The sequence below is a fragment of the Mus caroli genome, unplaced genomic scaffold (genome assembly GCF_978045245.1).
Source record: "Mus caroli unplaced genomic scaffold, Mus_caroli_1 scaffold_8, whole genome shotgun sequence".
Lineage (NCBI taxonomy): Eukaryota > Metazoa > Chordata > Mammalia > Rodentia > Muridae > Mus > Mus caroli.
In genome coordinates this window covers 138,794,814-138,809,215 of record NW_028227263.1, presented here as the reverse complement: position 1 = coordinate 138,809,215, position 14,402 = coordinate 138,794,814, and the positions used below count along the sequence as shown (strand labels likewise).

General features: G+C 40.4%; 1 protein-coding gene across 1 annotated transcript in view; it reads left to right on the top strand.

Moving 5' to 3' along the window:
• LOC110297661 (ubiquitin carboxyl-terminal hydrolase 29) overlaps nucleotides 1-14,402 on the top strand; it is a 319,430-nt gene that overhangs the window by 301,393 nt on the left and 3,635 nt on the right. The window lies entirely within an intron of this gene.

Genomic DNA, 14,402 nt, shown 5'->3' with positions numbered 1-14,402 from the left:
CACAATTACAGAAAAGCATATTCATAGAAACAAGACTTTTTAGTAAATTTGAAGAATCCATTCACTCTTTTACATAAGATGACCAGAAGGACAAAGGAACCTATGGACAGCACTAGAACAACAGAAAAAATAAAGGCTATTAACACACCTCAAGTACAGCAATAACAGCAACCAGACAAAAGCAACAAATAATTTTCAGTTATCATTGAACTTTTTTGTTAACATTCTATAAATGAAATCAAAGACAACAAAACTGGTTTATTTTTTAAGACATTCCTAAGTTGCCTGCAGAGGGTAGGAAGACACATTCATATACAAGAGGAGAACTTTTCTTTATAAAAAAAATGGAGGAAAACAGTATAATGTTTAATAAGAGGGAAAAAGGTCATTCAAGATCAATACATTTGATGGATATATGTGGAAAATTCTTGACAAAAACACCTACCAAAAGAACAAAACACACAAAAAAGATCATTCTCTGAGAACAGGGAGATTTTCTTTTAATTTTGATTGTTTTATTTATTGAAAATAACTTGTTATTCTCACATAATATATCCTAATTACAGTTTCCATTACTTCTATTTGGATGTGAACAATTGTCAGTTCTACTGGCAAATATATCATAGTTAATATTCCTATTTCCTTCCTTTTTCATTAGATCCACTTTATGTCACTCATTAGAAAATGACATGATTCTATGGGAGAATAAAAAATAAAACAGGGTTAAACAAAACTAAGCCATCATAATAGGACAAAATTTTCATAACACATTATAGTAATTAGACATATGAAAATGAGATAGGTGAAAAGACCACAAAATCCTACGTCATACCTCATATGAATAGTAGTGAGTGAAGCATGAGTTAGTGATAGACAATTGAGTGACAGTTATTCCCAGTTTAGGACTAGGAATACTTTATTTTTTGAAAATATAATTCAAACTGTCAATTCGATAATCAGAACATCTGGAACAACTGATACAAATTATTTATTCCACATTTGCATGTAAAAAACATAAGAAGAAGCGCCTATAAAATATTAATGTCAAACTGCAAAAGGAATTCCTTGGACAAAGTGATGTTATATGTCAATGGGAATTCTACACAAACACCTTGAAATAGACTGTCCTTTTCAAAGCCAGCCAAAACACAAGAATCTGGTAGTCAAACACTGTTGATATCTTCTTTTATCACTGATTAACCATAACATAATTACCAAATACAAGGGTCAGTAGGAAAATTTTTGTGACTCAAAAATGCCCTGTTCCCCTACCTGGAAATTAATCTTATATAAACTGAATGCACTCAGGACTTGGGAGCAAGAGTGTGAAAATACAATCACATTGATATTTGAGCCCAAATGAGACCAACTCATTGCTTCCACTCGACTATTTCCTCTATTGTAGACAGGATTTCTTGAGGTTTGTGGGATGAGACCAATTCTCAGTTTTGCTTGCAGACTAATCAGAGTAAATACACCTCCACAACTGCTGATAATCCTGGCTGGCTCATTCTCTTTTCTACTTTGGATTTTTGTCAACTCTTTATCATTCACTCTGAAAATTGTTATTTTTGGAGCTGTGCTACTTATAAAATATTTAGGAAGCACTACATGACAATAAATGACTGTTAGATACTCCTCATATGTATCTATGTGGCACACTGCATGAAAATATGAGTATCATTTATCAGAGTTTACATTAATATTTTATATGTAGAAACAGTAAGTAAATAGCAAGTTTATATTATATTATATATATATATATATATATATATATATATATATATACAACTTTATTATTTTTTACCTTTGTGCCTTCAATAAGGCCTGATATGTAGTAGGGATTTTATGGGAAAAATTTGCAATCATATACCTAACATTCAACTGGTATACAAGAGGCTAAAGCCAAAAAAAAATCAAAAACAAAAAAAATCAAAACAAAACAAAACAAAAACTATTTATATTATCAGGCTGTCATGGAACTCATTCTGTAGACCATTATGGCCTCAACATCAGAAATCTGCCTGCCTCTGCCTCCCAAATGCTCAGATTAAAGGTGTGTACCACCACTGCCCAGCTGCCATTGGCTTAATAAAAGTAAGACATATAAAGCCTTAACAAAACAAAACAAACAAACCAAAAAAAAAAAAAAAAAAAAACCTGCTCTTATTTTACCGTTGTTTATTACCTTCTTAGAGTTAAAGATTGAACCTAGTATGTGTTAGGCTAGAAGCTACCCATGAATTATACTCCCAATTTTATTGTGATGTTGCTATGTGTGGCTTTTTTTTTCAATTTTTTAAATTGGAGATTTCATTTATTTACATTTCAAATGTTACTCCTTTACCCTGTTTCCCTTCCACAAACCCACTATACCATCCCCCCTTACCCTTCTTCTATGAGGGTACTCTCCCACCCATCTACCCACTCCTTCCTCAGCACCTAAGCATTCTTCTACACTGGGACATCAAGCCTTCATAGAACCAAAGGACTCCCCTCCCATTGATGCCAGATAGGAAACTTTAACTCCTTCAGTCCTTCCCCTAACACCTCCATTGGGGTCCCTTGTACTCAGTTCAAAGCTTGACTGTGAGCATCCATATCTGTATTGGTCAGGATCTGGCAGAACCTCTCAGGAGATAGCTGTATCAGATAGCTGTATTTACTGTTTGTAAACACTTCTTGCCATCCACAATAGTGTCTGGGTGTGGTGACTGCATTTGGGATGGATCTCCAGGTGGGGTAGTCTCTGTGTGTCCTTTCCTTTTGTCTCTGCTCTACTCTTTGCCCCATTATTTCCATTAGACAGGAACAATTCTGGGTGTGATTTTGTAGATGTGTGGGTGGCCCTATTCCTCAACTGGGGGAGGGGGGGCATGCCTAACCTGTGGATATGGTATCAACAGACTCTTCTTTCTGATTCTGGGATATTTCAGCTAATGTCATCCTTGTGGGTTCCTGGGATGCTCTTGATTTCCTGGCATCTGGGACTTTCTGGTTGCTTCCCAAAGAACCCCATCCCTGATTGCTATACACCTCTGTTCAATTTCCTGACCTCTGTACACATCTTCCATCTTCTACCATACCTGATTCTTGTCCTATTTTTCCCCTCCCCCTGTTTTCTTCCTCTAAGGGAGAATTTATTTCAGGGATGCAAGCATACTTCAATATATGCAGTTCCATTAAATGCAATACACGACAAAATATAGAATTACATTATTTTCCAAAAAACCTACAGAAATGGCTCATAGCCAACTCCAACATTAATTCATAGATAAAGAAACAAAAATAGTGATAGAACAGAAGGAACCTATATTTATATTAGAACATTTTCTTTCACAAAACTATTTACAATACTATAATACATGCAGAGGAAATTTTATCTATGAAAGTCAGAAATAATGTCAGGTTGTTTTTGTGATTAATGTTTTCATCCAAGCACTTTAGAGACAAAACCTGAAAATCTCTGTCTCTTTTGTCCCAGTCTACCCTATATTGTGTGTCCAAAACAGCCATGTGTGATATGGAGACACTACCTTAAAATAAAATATCATAAAGTACAAAAGTATGCAGACTTTCCATGCTCTAACTCAAAATAGTCTTCAAATATAACAAAGGGTTAATATACAGTTAAAGAAAATGATGGGAGCCAGGCGTGGTGGCATGTGCCTATAATCCCAGCACTTGGGAAGCAGAGGCAGGCAGATTTCAGAGTTTGAGGCCAAACGGGTCTACAAAGTGAGTTCCAGGACAGCCAGGGCTATACAGAGAAACCCTGTCTCAAAAAAAAACAAAACAACAACAACAAAAAAACAAAACAAAAAAAGAATGAAAGGAAGAATGAAAGGCAGAGGCAGGTGGATTTCTGAGTTCAAGGCTAACCTCGTCTACAAAGTGAGTTCCAGGACAGCCAGGGCTATATATACAGAGAAACCCTGTCTCGAAAAACCAAAAACCAAAAAAAAAAAAAAAAAAAAAAAAAGAATTGCTAAATTAAGCTGTTTTCATAGGCATCGCCCCATATACCTATTTGTGTGTGAAAAGACTTAAAATATGGTTTCTTAGAGGCTTTCTCATGCACTTTTATCTTTTACTTTTACCTGAATATCAATCTCTGCTGCCGTTTTGTTTTGGTGGTTGCTGCTGCTGCTATTGTTTGAGACAGGGTCTGACTATCGTGTTGGCTTAGCTGACTTGGACTGCTGTGTACACTACACTGGCCTTAACCTCCCTCACAGAGATCATCTTGCCTCTGCCTCCCGAGTGCTGGGACTACAGGCTGTGTGGCCTGGTTGTTTCTGTGGTGCTGGGAATGCCTCCCAGACCGCGTGCATGCTGAGCAGGTGCTCTACCCACGAGTTACGTTTTTACCCACATTTCTTGACTTTGTATAAAAGAACGTTTTAGATGGGCAAACACTGAGTAAGGATGTTTCAGTCAGGGATGGAAAGCTTTCAGCTTTTATTATCTTATGTGATGGTGACCAGCGTGGTGCTTGGCATTCAGCAGAGGGTTAATCGCCCATTATTGGTGAATCTGGTATAAACAAACTATGCTGCCAAATATTCATCACAGAGGATCATGTATAACATACAGTACGTGTTTTAAGATTTATTTTTACAGCTGGGTGGTAGTGGCACACTCCTTTAATCCCAGCACTTGGGAGGCAGAGGCAGGCGGATTTCTGAGTTCAAAGCCAACCTGGTTTACAGAGTTCCAGGACAGCCAGGGCTACACAGAGAAACCCTGTCTCGAAAAACCAAAACAAAAACCAAAAAAAAAGCAAACAAACAAACAAAAGATTTATTTATTTATTATTTTTCACTTACTTGCTCCCATCAGAGCATGTCACATGTGTGTGGGTTTCATGAGAAGGCCATCAGATCCTCTGGAAGAGCAGCTCTTAGCTACTGAGACATGTCTCCAGCCCTGTTGCGTGATGCTCACCAATGATAGTAAACATTAGGTTACTGGTTTATGTATTTGCTATACTATGGGTTTTTTTTTCCGTGTGTGTATGTGTGTGTGTTCCTGCAACTGTGTACATGTGGAGGTCAGATGACAACTTGAAGGTTAAGTCCTGACACAGTATAGACACCAGGTACACGTATGCATCCTAGGGATTGAACTCAGGGTGTCCGACTTGTCAGCAAGAACACCGACACACTGAGCCATGTCATTGGCTTCAGCAGGTCTATGGGCTTATTCTACAGTATAAGCAAGGATGTAAAGGGACCATTGTCTGAGTTATTCTCTATTGCTGAGGTCAAACACCATGATAGAAGCAACTTGCAGAAGGAAGGATCTGTTTTCCTAATACCCTTACAGTCCCTCTAGGGATAGGAATCAGTGATGGTGGAGCAGATGTAGCAGGTAGCAGATGACTGGAATAGCAGCTGAGAGCTCACAGTTCGAAGTTTAAACAGTAAGCATAAAGAGCCCACTGGAACTAGCACATGACTTTTGAAACCTCAAAGCCCACCCCCAATGGTACATTCACTCCCACAAGGCCTTGCCTCCCCAAACAGGGCTACCTACTAGAACCCGAGCACTGAAATTCAGGGTAGTAATGGGAAACATCCCACTCAACACACCACAACTCTCAGAATAATCTGGAACATCTATGACAAACGAAGGCTCAGGGAACATTTTGGAAGAAGGGGCAGAAAGTTTGAGAGAGCCTAGGATCAGATCAGGGAGTTTGCGTGAGGTTGTGTCTACTAATGTCAGACCCATCTGATCTCACCAAATATGAGATGAAGAACCCCGATAGACATGCCTCAGGGGGCAGGGGTTCCCATCTGCTGCTGGAGGAAGCCTCTCTGATGATGGCTGAGTAAGGCACCGATCTATAAGTATAGCAGAATGTCATTAGGAGTCATTTTATCACCACATTTCCCCCTTGTTTTTAGAACAGTAATATTTGGTTTTACCCTAGTCCCTGGGTTATCTCAGTCTCTGGTTCTTAGTCACCCAAGCAGTATTGGAGGTATAGGTTCCATCTCATGCAGTGGACCTTAAGTCAAATCAGTTATTGGTTGGTCGCTCCCACAAACCTTGTGCCGTCATTGTCCTGGCATATTTTTCAGGCAAGATGGGGTTTAGGTCAAAGGTTTTGTGGCTGGGTTGGGGTCTATGTTTCCCTTTTGATAGTGTTCAGTGTACCTTCCTGGGTCAAAGCTACTGGGTGGAAGGCTCTATGTAGGCACCAGCTCAACCTCTCCGCAAGGGTGAGTTGTGTATGTATTGTCTTCAGTAATGGGGAGCTGCTGCCAGTTTGTAGAGAGCAACCTACAGAGTCTTGGCAACAGCCTGGTTGTTTAGGGACTCCCATGGACAACAACTCAATTAGACGCAATACTCAAGTTGTGTTGAGTGGTAAGAGATGGTCATTTGGGGCTCTGTCTCCCCATATTCCTCCAAACAACTCCTTCTCCCTTCTTCTTCCCCCTTAATCCATCCATCCTCTGCCTCATTCATATCTATCTATTTCCCTTTTCTAATAAGGTCTATCTATTTTGGCTCTACAGATTGTGGCTTGGTTATCATTGACTTCACAGCTAATATTCATATATAAGCAAATACATACCATCTTTGTCTTTTTGGGTCTGGGTTACCTCATACAGGATGATGTTTCTAGTTCCATCCATTTGCCTGCAAATTTCATAATGTCCTTGTTTTTGACAGCTGAGTAGTAATCAGTTGTGTAAATGAACCACATCTTCTTCATGCATTCTTCAGTTGGGTGACATCTAGGTTGTTTATATTTTCTGGCTATTACAAACAAAACTGCTGTGAACACAGTGGAGCACATGTCCTTGTGGGATGGTGGAGCATCTTTTGGGTATATGCTCAGGAGCGGTAGAACTGGATCTTAACGTAGATCAATACCTATTTTCCTGAGGAACCAACACACTGACTTCCACAGTGGCTGTACAAGTTTGAACTGCCACCAGCAGTGAAGGAGTATTTCCCTGGCTCCATGCCCTTACCAACATGAGTTGTCCCTATGTTACTAATCCTGGACATTTTGACAGGTGTAAGATGGAATCTCAAAGCTGGTTTTTTGTTTTGGTTTTTTTTTTTACATTTTATTATTATTATTATTATTATTATTATTATTATTTTGCATTTCCCTTATGGCTAAGGATGTTGAACATTTCTTTAAGTGTTTCTCAACCATTTGAGATTCCTCTCTTGAAAATTCTTTGTTGGGCTGGAGAGATGGCTCAGCGGTTAAGAGCACTGACTACTTTTCCAGAGGTCCTGAGTTCAATTCTCAGCAATCACATGGTAGCTCACAACCATCTGAAATGGGATCTGATGCCCTCTTCTGGTGTGTGTCTAAAGACAGCTAAGTGTACTCATATGAATAAAAATGAATAAGTCTTTAAAAAAAAAGATGATGAAAAATCTCTGTTTAGAACAGTACCCCATTTTTAAAATTGGGTTGGCTTTTTTTGATACCTGTGTTTTTTCCTTATTAACTTTGGATATTAGCATTCTATTGGATTAGTACTTGGTGAAAGTCTTTCTCCACTCTGTAGACTGCCTCTTTTCTCTCTTACCTGTCAAGCTTGCCTCTTCCTCCTGAGTGATGGGATTAAAGGCATAGGTCACCACACCCAACTTGGATTTATTTTCAGTATATGTGACTATGTGAGCATCAGAAGGAATCCGATTCCCAAGGCAATTGTGAAACCCCCTAACCCCATGAACTAGGTGTTGGGCCCCAACATTGGGATCTTCTGAGGTGTCCTCTGGAAGAACAATAAATGCTCTTAAACACGGAGCCATCTCTCCAGCCTCTTTTTTTGTTTTGGTTTGCTTTTTGGGTTTTGGAGACAGGATCTCTCTGTGTAGTCCTGACTGTCCTGGAACTCCCTCTCTGTCTCTGTCCCTCTGTCTAACTTCTTTCTTTCTTTCTGTGTGTGTGTGTGTGTGTGTGTCTGTCTGTCTCTCCGTCTCTCTCTCTCTCTCCCCTTCTCCTCCCTCGGCCTTGAACTCATAGAAATCTGCCTATTTCTGCTTCTCAAGTGCTAAGAAAAAGGGGTTCACCTCCATCACCACCCAGGTCCGCCCACCTCGCCCCATTTTTCTCTCCTCCCCTTTCCTAGGAGAGGATGACATCAAGAAGTGGGTGTGGCTTTTCTTAGGACCGGTTAACTTAAACTACATTTTGTGCTTGACCCTTTAGTTAAGAGCCTGCAGCAAGACCATGAGCCGCCTTCTACAGCCGTGATATTCCTAAATAGAAACCTGGGTGAGTAAAGCGCCTTCTTTCAGGTTGTGTTACTCAGTGTATATACAGGATATCAGAAGGCCCAATGAGAGCAGGTTCTTGGTGGACGCTGTGCAATGGTAGGTTGCCCAAGCTTTGAATCCCAGCACGTGGAGGGGGGGGTGGGGGAGGGGGTGTTGGAGGAGGAGGCAAAGTCAGGAGGCCAGTCTGGACTGCACAGTGAGTTTCAGAACAGCCAGGGAAGTTACAAAAATCGTGTCTCAAAATACAAACGGGAGGTGGGCGTGGTGGCACATGCCTTTAATTCCAGCACTTGGGAGGCAGAGGCAGGCAGATTTCTGAGTTCGAGGCCAGCCTGGTCAACAAAGTGAGTTCCAGGACAGCCAGGGCTATACAGAGAAACCCTGTATAAAAAGAAAAAAAAAAAAAAAACACAAAAAACAACAACAACAAAAAAACAAACAAACAAAAAAAACAGAACCAAAACAGAAACCCAAAACCAAAACAACAACATCAACAACAAAAAACCCGGGCTGGTGAGATGGCTCAGCAGGTAAGAGCACTGACTGCTCTTCCGAAGGTCCTGAGTTCAAATCCCAGCAACCACAGGGTTGGAGTGTCTGAAGACAGCTACAATGTACTTATTTATATTAACCTCAGCACCCTCAAAGGTGGTGGGTCAAGAAGATCAGGAGTTTGGGGTTATCCTCAGCTACATAGTGAATCTAAGGCTATGCTGGGCTATATGAAATCCTGTCTGAAAAAAACGTGGGTTTTTTGTTTGTTCTGTTTCTAGTGTATATTTGTAGAAAGTAATGGGGTTCGGTATAACATTCATAGAGGCTTATAATGAGCTGGATCATTTTTGCTCCATTTATCTTTTTATTGTTTTGAGACTCATATGTATGTATAGGGCATAGTTCAATCAAATCCAACCTGGTTTCCCTCACCTCCAGTTCCTTCCCTATCCTTCCCACTACTTTTCTCTCTCAACTTCATGTGCTCCTAAAAAAACAAACCTGGGAGCCAGGCAGTGGTGGCGCACGCCTTTAATCCCAACAGGTGCATTTCTGAGTTTAAGGCCAGCCTGGTCTACAGAGTGAGTTTAAGGACAGCCAGGGCTACACAGAGAAACCCTGTCTCATTAAACAACAACAACAACAACAACAAAAACCAACCAACCAAACAAACAAACAAAAAACCCCACGAACCTGGGGCTGGAGAGATTGCTCAGTGGTTAAGAGCACTGACTACTCTTCCAGAGGTCCTGAGTTCAAATCCCAGCAACCACATGGTGGCTCACAAACATCTGTAATTCGACTCCTTCTGGTGTGTCGAAAGACAGAAAGTGTACTCATACATAAAATAAATTAATCTTTAAAAACAAGCAAACAAACTTTTATCTGTATCTGCTATCCCAATAAGGTCTTCCTTCTCCCTTAGGGGTCTTCCTTCTACTTCAAAGCCCCTTTTTAAAAAATGTAAATTCTGTCCATGAAAAAGAATATGAAATCCTTGTCATTTGGAATCTGGCTGGGTTTGCTTAAAATGATTTCCATTCCAAATTTTCCTGCTAATGTAATTTTGTTCTTCTTTTTGGCTGGATAAAACTGTCGTGTTCACAGACATTTATGTTCATTTATCTCTTCACCTGTTTTAGCTTTCTGTTCACCTGTAGGTGGGCATCTGGGCTCATCCCACAACTTGGTTTTGTATATAGTTCTGTGAAAACCATAGGTGTTCAGGCCCTATGTTGTTCCCTGGCATTGATTCCTTCAGATAAGCACCCAGGAGGTATATAGTAGGGTCACACGGTAGTTCTGTTTTTAAGTTTTCCTTTTAATTAATTAATTAATTAAATTAATTAATTAATAAAATTAATTAATTAATAAAATTAATTAATAAAATTAATTAATTAATAAAATTAATTAATTAATTAATAAAATTAATTAATAAAATTTATTTATTTATTTATTTATTTATTTATTTATTTATTATATGTAACTACACTGTAGCCGTCTTCAGACACTCCAGAAGAGGGAGTCAGATCTTGTTACAGATGGTTGTGAGCCACCATGTGGTTGCTGGGATTTGAACTCCGGACCTTCGGAAGAGCAGTCGGGTGCTCTTACCCACTGAGCCATCTCACCAGCCCCTTAAGTTTTCTTTTTAATATGCATTACATTTTATCTAGTTAATATTATTTTCAGTTTCACCTTATTTTATCTATTTACCTATTGGGTTTTGTTGTTGTTTACATTTTGTATATATGTGTGTGTTTGGTTTGATTTTAGTTTTTGTTTTTTGAGATACGGTTTCTCTGTGTAGCCCTGGCTGTCCTGGAACTCACTCTGTAGACCAGGCTGGCCTCACTCAGAGATCCTCCAGCTTTTGTTTTTGGAGTGCTGGGATTAAAGGGTTCGAGACTATGTATGACCAGCTACCTCAGCTACCTCTGTGCTTCTGACTGCTATTTTCTTTTTTCCTTTTCTTTTTCTTTTTCTTTTTTTTTTTTTTTTTTTTTGGTTTTATTGGGTCAGGGTTTCTCTGTGTGCCCTGACTGTCCTGGAACTCACTTTGTAGACCAGGCTGGCCTCCAACTCAGAAATCTGCTTGCCTCTACCTCCCAAGTGCTGGGATTAAAGGTGTGCACCACCACGCCCGGCTGACTGCTATTTTCTTGATGACTGTAGATGTTAAGCACTTATTGTGTATTTTAATAGTAACTTGTGTTTCTTTTTTTAACTGTTGAATGCATTTGTGCTCTCAGTGACTGGATACTCTGTTCTGTTTTGGGTGTTGTTGGTTGGTTGGTCTTTATATAAGCTGGATGTTTTTATTGCTCCTGTCAAGAATGGCTGCCAATCACCTCCATTCCATCTGTCTCTTCCCTCTGATTGTTGTTCTTGCTGCTGTTTAGAAGCTTTTGAATTTGAAACAATTTGATTTAGGCAGTTCTTACAGTTATGTCCTGAGTCGTTTGAATTGTATTCTGAAGGTTTTGGAGGCATGATCGGGGACCTATGCGTGCACTCCAACCTCAAACTCCTGAATGTGTAGCAGAGGATAACCTTAATTTAAAATTCTGTTCCTCCTGCCTCTACTTCTTAAGAGCTGAAATTACAGGTGTGTACCACTAAGCCCCATTTATGAGTGGCTGGGGATCAAACCAAGGGCTTTGTGCATGGTAAAGAAGCACTCTGCTGACTGAACGCAAAGCTCCTGAGGTGTTTGTTTTTGAAATTGGGTTTCACTGTGTAGCCCTAGTTGGCCTGGAACTTGTTTATAAATATCTGTGCTCATCTGTCTCTACAGTACCAACATTAAGGACATGCGTCACCATGCTAAACCTAAGAATCTTCCCTCCCTTTCTTTTTTCTTTTTGTTTGAGACAAGGCAGGGCTTCTCTGAGTAACAGCCTTGGCAGTCAAGGAATTTGATTTGTAGATCAGACTAGCACTCAGCCTTGAATTCACAGAGCTCCTCCTGTTTCTTGCCACCTGAGTGCTGGAATTAAAAGCACACACCACCACACCTGGCTTGAGGGACTGATTTTCTTTTTTTTTCTTTTTAAGACTGGTTTTCTATGTCGCTATGGGTGTCCTGTGACTCACTCTCAGGTCCACCCCTCCCCACCCAACCTGTGACCACCTGTAAAGAAAGAAAAGAAACAACAACAAAAAACAAAGACAAGTCCAATTTGTGTTGCCCTTATAGTCACTGGAGCATGGTCAAACTTCAATGGGCAGCCCTTAAAGAAAACTGAGTCCTTCCCCACCCCCACCCCTGCCAGAACGACTCAGGATCCCAGTTACAGTCTTTAAGAGTTGTTTATGGGCTTCTTGTCTAGACTGTCTCTTTGGGGTGGGAGATAGGCTGCCACAGAATCCTTTTCTGTTTCTCAGTTTCAACTGTGAGCCTGTTGTAGTCAATACCACTGCAAAAACAAAAGGTTTTTTTTTTTCTTTTTCTTTCTTTCTTTTTTTTTTTTTAAATCTAGCCCTGGCTGTCCTTGCATTCACAATGGAGACCAGGCTGGCCTCGAACTCAACAGATTCCACCTGCCTCTCTCATCCACCTAGCTTTGAATTTTTGCGCTTTCTGCCTCAGCAGTCATGTTTTGCCTGCATGTATATATGAGGGTGTTGGATCCTCTGGAACAGGTGTTACAGAAAGTTGTGGGCTTCCATATGCCAGATGGGAACTGAACCCCAGATCCTCTGAAAAAGCAGCCAGTGCTCTCAACCACGGAGCCATCTCTCCAGCCCAGAAAAAAGTAACTGTTAACAGGAGCTGCCAATTAAGTCTCAGACTGCCTTGAGTCTCAGTGTCTGACATGGACTTTGGATGTATTACATTTATTTACTGTGTGTGTGTGTGTGTGTGTGTGTGTGTGTGTGTCTAAAACACATGGGTGTTGCAGTAAGAGGACAACTTTCAGGGGTTGGTTCTCTCTCTGTATCACAGGAGTCCCAGGTTCTCAGGCTTGGTGGCAAGTGTCTTCACCTGCTGAGCTATCTTGCTAGCTGGGACTTTTTGACAGGGTTGGTATTGTTTTTTTTTTTTGTTTTTTAAAGATTTATTTATTTATTATATGTAAGTACACTGTAGCTGTCTTCAGACACTCCAGAAGAGGGCGCCAGATCTTGTTACGGATGGTTGTGAGCCACCAAGTGGTTGCTGGGATTTGAACTCTGGACCGTCAGAAGAGCAGTCGGGTGCTCTTACTCACTGAGCCATCTCGCCAGCCCCAGGGTTGGTATTGTTAAAAGCTACAAGGACTTTTGAAATTAGATTGAATGCATTTTGTGTGGTTAGGTGTCTGGACACACGGTGGGGGGGGGGGACAAAGGGAAGGACAGTTATGGCTTCAAGGTGATGCATTGGGTGTCAAGTTGACAGGAGGTGGGGTTGGGATGATTAATAATTCAAACCCTAGGGTCAACTGGGAGCCAAGTCTGACACTGCTGAGGAACTACCTAGATAAATTAGCCTTTGGTAAGCCCAGGATGACCTACCACAGGTACCGCACCCTCCTATGAACAGTGTTCTGAACTGAAGAGAAAGGAGATGTATTTACTACCCATTTTTCTCTCTCTTAGAGTCCTACTTACAATGTGTTATTTGGGGTTCTAAATGCCCCCTGAGCTTGGATGGGAGTATCTGTCCTTAGGTTTGAGAGTCAGTCTGCACTTCATAACAAAAGGAGGAAAAAGAAAGCTGAAGTTAATAAGACACTAAAGGCGTTGGAATTCTAATAGTTGCCTGAAATCCCAGCCCTAAGAAAGCAGAGATAGGAGGGTTGCCTCCGTTCAAGGTCAGTCAGTTGGTCTGGTGAGTTCTGGGCTAGCCAGGGATACATACCAAGACTCTGCCTAGATAACACAAAGAAAGGTAAGTAAGATAGGACTGAGAGAAAAAGGCTCATGCCTTTAATTCTAGCCCTCAGGCAGGCAGGTCTGAGTTTGAGACCAGCCTCAAAGTAGAGTGAGTTTTAGGACAGTGAGAGCTGCACAGATAAACCCTGTCTTGAAAATCAAAAGCATCGATATATATAGATGTGTGTATATACATGTATATAATATATATAATATGTATTGTACATATTTATGTATATATTATGTATATTACATATAATGTATATATTTGTATTATAACACACACACATACACACACACACACACACACACACATGAAAAACCCTGTTTTAAGAAACAAGTAAGCAAAAAAGAGCTGGTCGAGGTGGCACACGCCTTTAATCCCAGCACTTGGGAGGCAGAGGCAGGCGGATTTCTGAGTTCGAGGCCAGCCTGGTCTACAGAGTGAGTTCCAGGACAGCCAGGGATACACAGAGAAACCCTGTCTCAAAAAAAACAAAAACAAAAAAAAAAAAACAAAAAAAAAAAAAACCCAAAAAGGAACATTTAAACATCTTTTGAGATTTCCAAGGGCATGGAATGGTTTTGGCCTTTTATGTGTCAGAAGGGAAGATGTTAGGCTGAGTCTTCTAAGAAGTATACTGCCTTTGAGTCCCAATGATTCTGTATTTGATCGTGTCCACTGTGAGGTTTGTTTGTTTGTTTTTGTCTTTGTTTTTGTTTTGAGGTTTCATTGTATATAGCTCTCTTTATGTTCTTACAGGGGACTCAGCTCTGCCACA